Source organism: Podarcis vaucheri, assembly GCF_965113315.1.
Source record: "Podarcis vaucheri genome assembly, chromosome: 16".
Taxonomy (NCBI): Eukaryota; Metazoa; Chordata; class Lepidosauria; order Squamata; family Lacertidae; genus Podarcis; species Podarcis vaucheri.
Genome location: NC_138754.1, coordinates 11805367 through 11814804, shown reverse-complemented (window position 1 = coordinate 11814804; position 9438 = coordinate 11805367). Strand labels below are relative to the sequence as shown.

Sequence of the window (9438 nt, the reverse complement as noted above, 5' to 3'; positions counted from 1 at the left end):
AGAGAAAGTAAAAAAGACCTGGCAGGAGACAAGGAAGGGTGTGTTTGTGTGCTGTGTCACAATCCCAGGGGGGGGGGACTATTCTTACATGGGCAAACTGATTCAGGATACTCATCCCAGACAGAGGGAGAGGTATTTTTCCTGCTCCCAGACCAGCTCTGCCCTGCCTGGAGCCATATACTCACCCAGGTCTCAGCCACTCATTGAAGCATCAGCACAGACAAAAGACAGTTTCCAGGGATCATCTTACACCCAAAGTGGTGCCAAAAAAACCGTGATTTACAGTGCAGTGGGGGGGGGGGCTTTCCAGATGTTGTTAGACTCCAACTCCCAGGCAATGGTAAGGAATTATGGAAGTGGAAGGCCACAGGTTTCCCACGCCTCACTTATATTATCATATTTGCTTTCTTTCTTCGTCTTCCGTTCTCATCCTCTTTTTCTTTACTGCTGGGCTTTCTTCCCATTTGGCAAGCCGAAGGACTGAGGCCAAGGACAGCGAGGCTCAAGAAGAGACCACACATGGAGACCAATAGGAAATAAGCTTGCCACCTCCCCCATAAAACAGGCCTGTTACGGTTTTATGAGCCGCAAGGCAGGCAGATGTTCAGCAGGTGAAGCCACATAGCACCCCCATGTCAAGAGAAGCTTATTCTGTTGAATTTATGGCCTGTGCAAAGCTATTTTGATGTATTTTTCATCTTTGTTGGAAGCCGCCCAGAGTGGCTGGGGAAACCCAGCCAGATGGGTGGGGTACAAATAATAAATTATTATTATTATACTATTAAAGACATGGAAGCTGTGTGTGTGTGTGTGAGAGAGAGAGAGAGAGAGAGAGGGAGAGGGAGAGAGAGAGAGAGAGAGAGAGAGAGAGAGAGAGAGAGAGAGAGAGAGAGACAGTCAATGAGTGAGTTAATGAGTAAGAGAGAGAACATTAAAAAGCAGTGATGGGACGCGCAGCGCGAAGTGTCTCCGCTCCACACCGGCCAACAGGAAAATATCTAAGAGCCAAAAATCCTGCATTCTCTCGTTTATTAATGAGGTCATTCCAAGAGCAGAAAAATTGAAAAGGAAAATAAAATAAAGACAATGCATTTATTGGATCTTAAGAAATATTGTACAAAACAGTTGTGCTGGAGAGATGCTGCTTGATGTACCCATCCGTGTTTTAAAACAACTTATTGTTTTACTTTTATTTTCCTAATCGACAACAGACAGAAAACTCCCCCCCCCCACTGTTGACTGAAGTTTCAATAACCCACAGTTGTCTTCCATCATGAGCAGGCAAAGATCTATGACTGACGCCGACGTACGCAAAAGACTTCACCTTCTTTATTTTACCACAGAGTATAATTCCATTTTAGAGGTGGGAGAACTGAGGCCACACAGACTTAACTGCATTTTGAAATCCTGGCGGACAGGGATTAAAATAAAGGAGGTACACAACTTTCTTAAGAATACAAAATATGTCTTCTTAGATTCCCTCCATCACTTCCTAGAATGAGGTGTCTCTTGTATACCTCATGATGCCTTTCAGAGCCCCACTGTGCAGAGTTTTGAGGTAAGATAGTGGTGTTAATTTACTTATTCCATATATCCCCCCCTTCCTCCAGGATGAGCCCAGGTTGGCTCATGCATCCATATGAGGAAAAAATATATGTTTTAAAGCCTTCTCAGAAACAGTTAAAAACATATTATTAACCAGTGATCTCAGATTAAATTTTTAAGGAATACTTCAGGCTCTTTTGGACCAGCTCAAAGCCCTTTCTTGGTGGGCTTCCCTGGTAGCAACAGCCCTCCACACTGCAGATGGGAGACAGATCTAGCGACCAACGTAGAAGAAAAAGGAGGGTCCAGGCTGTGTGTCGGCAGTGGGCTCTTCGGGGACCCCAGGAGTTCCCTCCCCACAAAACCAGCAAGAGATGACAGCACGCTTCTCCAATTCCCTAGTAAAGGTAAAGGGACCCCTGACCATTAGGTCCAGTCGTGGCTGACTCTGGGTTGCAGCGCTCATCTTGCCTTATTGGCCGAGGGAGCCGGCGTACAGCTTCCGGGTCATGTGGCCAGCATGACTAAGCCGCTTCTGGCGAACCAGAGCAGCGCACGGAAACGCTGTTTACCTTCCCGCCAGAGCGGTACCTATTTATCTACTTGCACTTTGACAGGCTTTAGAACTGCTAGGTTGGCAGGAGCAGGGACTGAGCAATGGGAGCTCACCCCATCGTGGGGATTCGAACCGCCGACCTTCTGATCGGCAAGTCCTAGGCTCTGATTTAACCCACAGCGCCACCCACGTCCCTCTCCAATTCCCTAGTGTGGCAATAATTCTCCTAAAGGCAACCTCACTTTTCAGCTAATATTCCACTTCCTCTCGGATCATCACCAGCTGCACGTAAAGCTGCTCAGGACATGACCCTGGCCAACTCTGGGCAACAGCAAAGCAGAGCTCTTTGCTACTGCCTCAGCTCCTCTGCAAGGAAATTCAGAAAACAGGCTGTGCAAGGAGGTCACCCTTAGAACTTCCTAAACGAGCTTAACTTTGGAACTGTTGAGCTGACCGCAATTGCCACGTGGCAAGGATTTTACTACGATTCACTCCTTTTCTTCCTCAGTTGCCCAAACAAGACAACACAAAAACTAGTCTAGAAACCTCCAAAGGTTTGCATTCAATGCTTTCAGCATCTGTAGAAACAGAAGACATTTTCCAGGACGAATGGGGCGTTTAGAGAACTACCATATTTTACACTGCCGTTTTTTGTTTTTTAAAGCTACTTTTTGTCAAGATTCTGATGTGATCTGAAAAGCACTTTGCCCTTTGGGTTCAAATGGGTTGCTCTGCTGATGGGGGAAAGGGTACTCTGTACATGCTCAGAGGCACGCAGCCCGTGTCAGACTTAGCAAAAGCAGACAACCATATTCAAAACGCATGTTGAAAGCTTTTGCAAGTTTAAGGAACAGTGAATTGCAGGGGCTGCCAGTCCATGAATACATTGATCATTTGCTTTAACTAACTGGGAACATGTTTATTCAGCTGCTTTCAGATCCTGTAAGGTTCCATAGAATCATAGAATTGTAGAGACAAGATGTCAAACTGTTCTTCTATGCAACAACAGCGACAAAAGTACTGTTAGCCCAGAAATGGAAGCAAGAAGAAATTCCAACGAAAGAAGAATGGCAGACGAAATTAATGGACTATGCAGAATTGGACAAAATGACAGGAAGGATTTGAAACCTGCAGGACGACAGATTTACAGAAGATTGGAAGAAGTAGATGAATTATTTGAAGAGCAACTGTAATCAACAAATTACGCTAGTAGGACTACAATAAGTTTTGTAAGGAGAAATATACGAAGTGTTACAAAGTAGAAAAAGATAGAGATATTGGTTATGAGTTTGAAATGTAATAGGGAAGATAAGAAATGCATACTAAGAGATTAGATTGGAAAATTTTCAGACAGGACTGATGGAAGGCAAAAAAATTGAATAAGATGTAAAAGTATGTTTAATTACTGTTGAAAATGATATGTTAAAAAACTAATAAAAAAATATATTTTTTTTGTAGAGGTGGGAGGGACTCCAAGGGTCATCTAGTCCAACCCCCTGCAATCCAGGAATCTCAACTAAAGCATCCATAACAGGGGACCATCCAACCTCTGCTTGAAAACCTCCAATGAAGGAGAGTCCACCACCTTTCAAGGGAGTCTGTTCCACTGTCAAACAGCTCTTACCACCAGTAAATTATATGTGATATTTAATTGGAATCTCCTTTCTTGCAACTTGAAGCCATTAGTTCGAGTCCTACCTTCCAGAGCAGGAGAAAACAAGCTTGCTCCCTCTTTCAAGTGGCAGCCCTTTTAGATATTTGAGGATGGCTATCATATCTCCTCACATTACAGCTCTTATAAAATAAAGAAACTTTTAACATCCCAACATTTCAAATTATTTTATTCCCAGCTGATACAGCTCCTCTCAAAAGATCTCCTTTGCAATTAAAAAATAAAAAAAATAAAAACAGGGTTGGGGATAGGGAAAAAGATATTTTTAAAAACAGGAGGAGGAGAAACACAATCTTAATTAACAAATGTTGCCTAGACATTGTAAGGACAAGCAAGTGGAACCGACTGCACGTTAGGGGAATGCTAATTAAATTTCAGTCGGAAGAACTGGGGCACAGGGTACGCCTGAGACGTTGCTTTTCAAAATCCGCTTTTGTCTAAATTTGTGCTGAGTCATTATCATGAGTCTCTGACTAAGCAAGGGGACTGCATTCCTGAGCAAAAGCTCTTTCCAGCAAAAAAAAAGGGGGGGAGGAGAGAGCTTTGGCTGAGTATGAATTAATTCTGAAAACAGCCCGCATGATTAAACCTGGAAGAACTCAGTGGAATTCAGAATTGCTCATACACTACGTGCCAGTTTCTATACCATGGAATAGCAAAATTCCAGCCTTTCAAAAAATCCTCAGAGTGAGTGGTGCTAAATTCCGCTCATCTTGCATAATTTAAGAATGAGTGGCGTGTGTATTTCTGGTACACAGCTTGCTCAGAGTATTTGCTCCGCATACAACCCGATAAGCCGAGGTTTTGGTTGGCAAATTGTGGGAGAAAAGGTGGAGGAGCGGAACGGGAGAGAGAAGACTGTCTGGCAATCGAGGATGAGACGCAAGGTGGACCTCATGACACATGGCCAATGCATGTTGGGGGTTTCCATTTAGAAAATTTGCACCTAAGGTGGCGGTGAAGGCGAATCATTTCTTAATTTATTTTTAATGGAAGTTTATTTGAAGGAAGGAAAACGAAGAAGGAAAAACCTGTCAACTTAACAATACAGGCCTCCCCCCACTTACCTCTGATCGGCTTGTGTGTGACTACATATACCTGCAGTAAAAAAGGTAAAGGGACCCCTGACCATTAGGTCAAGTCATGGCTGACTCTGGGGTTGCGGCTCTCATCTCGCTTTATGGGCCGAGGGAGCCGGCGTTTGTCCGCAGACTGCTTCCGGGTCATGTGGCCAGCATGACTAAGCTGCTTCTGGCGAACCAGAGCAGCGCACGGAAACACCGTTTACCTTCCCGCCAGAGCGGTACCTATTTATCTACTTGCACTTTGACGTGCTTTCGAACTGCTAGGTTGGCAGGAGCAGGGACCGAGCAACGGGAGCTCACTCCGTTGCGGGGATTTGAACCGCCGACCTTCGGATCGGCAAGTCCTAGGGTCTGTGGTTTAACCCACAGCGCCACCCGCGTCCCTATACCTGCAGTACTGTGAAATAAATAATTCTATTCAAACCTGGAAATGGCGGGAGAGAGCAGGAGTTTTCTCGTGGCTCGTGAGGAGACCCTCCCCGGAGCCCAAAGAGGATGTCAGTGAGATCAGAGGAAGCTCCAAAGAGACTTGGGCTTTGTTTAGGCTGCTCAGCCTCCCCGCCTAGCAGCCGATTTGCGGGGTAACGCAGCAGCCGCCATGCAGCCAGCCTCGAGCTTCAATTCTAGTTGTGAATATTTTTGGATATAGTCTTTTTGGTCTGGATTGGTGGGAGAGCAGCAGAGAGGGTGTTTAATCCACACAATTTTTCACTTACACATGGCAGGCCCCCAGAATGTAAGTGGGAGGGGTGAAATTCCCAAAAAGGATGTTACTTTTTTTCTGTATGCCACAACAGCTGCGAGAATATTACTAGTAAAGAATTGGAAGAAACAATATTTACCAACTATCGAAGAATGGCAAATGAAGATGATGGACAATATGGAACTTGCTGAACTGACTGGGAGACTCCGAGACCAGAGAGAAGAGACGGTGGAAGAAGATTGGAAGAAGTTTAAAGAATATCTGAAAAAATATGTTAATATTTAAATCTTAGAAGTGGATATAGGCTGTAGGGTTAGAAGTAGAAGATAGTGTATTTTAAAATAGTATCATTTGTAAGTGATAAAATGTGAAGATTTTTATGGTAAAAGTAAGCGGGATAAAAAAATGGTTAAAAATTATGATATATGTAAACTGCTAAAGATGAGGTAAAATGAAAATCAGATAGGGGGGACTTGGGGAAGCCCACCTAACCATGTTTAGAAAAATAAAGATATGACAATAATTTGTTTGTATTGTTTTTTTTCCTGTTTGTGTTGTTTAGTTGTGTTATAAAATGAATAATTTTTTTTTTTGGGGGGGGGAAACCAAAACAGAATGTAAGTGGGAGACACCTGTACATTGGATCATCCGGATCCTGTCCAGCCAGATGCCTATGGAAAGCCTGCAAGGAGGATCCCAGCATAAGGGCAACTCTTCACCTCCTACAACTTGCCGGAAGCTGCAGGATACAATATGCATCACCAGTCCATCCATCTTTATTATTATTATTAATTAAATTTGTATACCACTCAACATTTGCACATACAGCTCAACATATGCCATCCAAATGTGGAATCAGCTATCCAAGCGAAGTCAGCATTTATAAATAGTGCGTTCAACATGTAACATTAATACTCAGCCCACCGAGTATTAGATAGTGGGTATTTTCTCCTTCCAGGCTGGAAGTTTAAGTCTCTCTTAGTGAGCCCATGGGCTCTCAAAATCCATTTTTGTTGTCCTGCCGTGAATCCCTGCACCACTTAATCTAGAAGGACGTGAACATGCACAGATATCAAGGATTTCACCAATACAAAATTGATACAGGCGTGTGGGCCAGAGGCAGGGTGGGGGCTCCTTTAAACTTCTCTGTTGAGGGGCGAGCGGCTGCCCTCCCCTCAGAGAAGAAGTGCCAGGCGGAAGGAACAAGCTGCCTACCTTTCAACATCCCGATGTATCGCCAGATCGCGATGTTTGGCTGGTGATACATTGCAATGTTGAAAACCTGACGCCGCCCAGCCCTACTTTCTATATAATCATCTACCTTGGTAAAGGTAAAGGGCCATTAGGTCCAGTCGTGACCGACTCTGGGGTTGCGGCACTCATCTCGCTTTACTGGCCGAGGGAGCCGGTGTACAGCTTCCGGGTCATGTGGCCAGCATGACTAAGCCGCTTCTGGCGAACCAGAGCAGCACACGGAAATGCCGTTTACCTTCCCGCCAGAGTGGTACCTATTTATCTACTTGCACTTTGACGTGCTTTTGAACTGCTAGGTTGGCAGTTCTGCCTTGAGTGAGGAGCAAGTGCTCACCTAATTTCCAGCAAATTTGAAAGGGGATTGGACTGGTCACAGTTACTGAGGAAAACTGGATTTCTTTTCAGCAACAACTGGAGGGCTGTGAGTTTCCCCACTCCTACTTCAGACTATGAGGCCTACCCCCAAAAACGTATTTCATCCCCTCTCCTGCCAACGTTTCCAAAGCAATCCAGGAGGGACAGACGGGTACCACCACAACAAACTCAAGTTTCAGCAAAGCATTTCACACAGCCCTGCGCAACACCACTGAGCTTAGTTAGGAGTGCCAGCAAAGCACCACGGGAGTTTGGCAAACAACATGTGACCTACGTTAGTCCTCGCTGCAAGCAAGCAGTGCGCACGCCCTGCACTATGAGGTGAACACATCCTTCCAGCTGGCGTGTGGAGCAATAAGGGTCATCTCCACTACCACTGGGCTGGAATTTGAGGCGAGAGTTACTAGCTGTCTCTGGAATGCAGACAAGCCCTCCATCCCAGGGCCAGATGAACATTGGATCTTTGCAAACTGAAAGACGTCAGGTTGGGTGGGACCCTGCTCTGGCTGCAATGATTATCGGAAAACCTTATTAATTGAGAAAGTGGCAGCTCAAACAGCCAAAGGAACATGAGTGTTGAGGCAAGGCAACTTCCTGGGCGCATTTCATGCAGGGTGGTGGTGATGAAGCCCATCAATCAGGCAACTCAAGATTCTGCATCAGGAAAAAGGAGACATTCCTCTATAAACCCCGTGCAGACAGAAGTGCCTTGCCTCTCAGCCTGCGTGATTTATTCTGGAAACTGAATGTGCAACCCCTACAGGCGTGCTGAGTTGCACCCGACATTGGGGGCCCCTCGATGCGCATGCACGATGCCACACGTGCGATACACACCCCAGTCCAGACAGGCAGACTTGGCCCACCCACTCACCCCCAGCCCTTTTGGAAAGGGACGCACAGGCAAAGATGCGTCACCCTGTGCATCCCTGGCAGAGAGCGCCTTCTGGAAAAGCTTTCTGGTGTTCCTCAAAAGTACGTGTGGGACAAAAAAGCTTCGCCCCATGGGAGGGGGGGGCACACGCAGAGGACGCTCTTCCCTCTCTGCTTGTCTCAGCCCCTGTCCAGCTTCCATGCACTTGCCTGACAATGGCAGGGGACGGATGTCTCGGCCCCCTGCACACCAATATTGAGGGGGCTGAAGCTTCTTCCGCCCCCTCTGCTCGGCGCCCCTGAACCCCTTTCCCATGGAAGCCAAGGTAGTGCACTCCGATGCTGACCGCAACTCCAGCACTATTTAAAGTGGGATGATACTGCTCTAAGTGCATAGTGGAGAAGGGGCCTAAGGGCTCATCGACTCTTCTGTTTGTGCTGCAGAATCGAGGCACTGGGTGCATGATCTGAGCAGCTACAGTGGTGCCCCTCAAGACGAATGCCTCGCAAGACGAAAGAGTTTTCCGTTTTGGAGGTGCTTTGCAAAACGAATTTCCTATGGGCTTGCTTCGCAAGACGACAATGTCTTGCGAGTTCCTGCTGGGTTTCCCCCCCCCCTTTTTCTAAGCCGCTAAGCCGCTTATCAGCTGATCCGATCAGCAGATAAGCCGCTAAAAGCCTAATAGCGCTAATCCTTCAATGGGCTTGCTTCGCAAGACGAAAAAACCGCTAGACAAAGAGAATCACAGAATGGATTCTTTTCGTCTTGCGAGGCACCACTGTATTTTTTCAACCCTGTGGTTTTCCTACTGAATCAGAACAAACGTTGATCGACGGAAAACCTGATTGACGTCCGAATCAGTGGTAAACAGCAAGTTTTCCCAGGAAAAGCTCTGGGACAATATTAATAAATGGTAGAATTAAAAAAAGGTAAAGGACCCCTGGACGGTTAAGCCCAGTCAAAGGGGACTATGGGGTTGCGGCGCTCATCTCGCTTTCAGGCCGAAGGAGCTGGCGTTTGTCCACAGACAGCTTTCCAGGTCATGTAGCCAGCATGACCGCTACTGGCACACAGAGGACCGTGACAAGTGCCAGAGCGCATGGAAATGCCATTTACCTTCCCGCTGCAGCGGTACCTACTTGGGCTGGCGTGCTTTTGAACTGCTAGGTTGGCAGGAGCTGGGACCGAGCAACGGGAACTCACCCCATCGCGGGGATTCGAACCGCTGACCTTCCGATCAGCAAGCCCAAGAGGCTCAGTGGTTTAGACCACAGCGCCACCCGCATCCCTAAATCGCAGAATTATAGAGTTGGGAGGGACCCAAGGGTCATCCAGTCCAAACTCCTGCAACGCTGGAATCTCAGCTACCTGTGCCTA

The 9438-nt window shown here is 46.5% G+C and overlaps 1 long non-coding RNA gene across 1 annotated transcript in view; it reads left to right on the top strand.

Moving 5' to 3' along the window:
* LOC309520720 overlaps positions 1-9438 on the top strand; it is a 102436-nt gene that overhangs the window by 56137 nt on the left and 36861 nt on the right. The window lies entirely within an intron of this gene.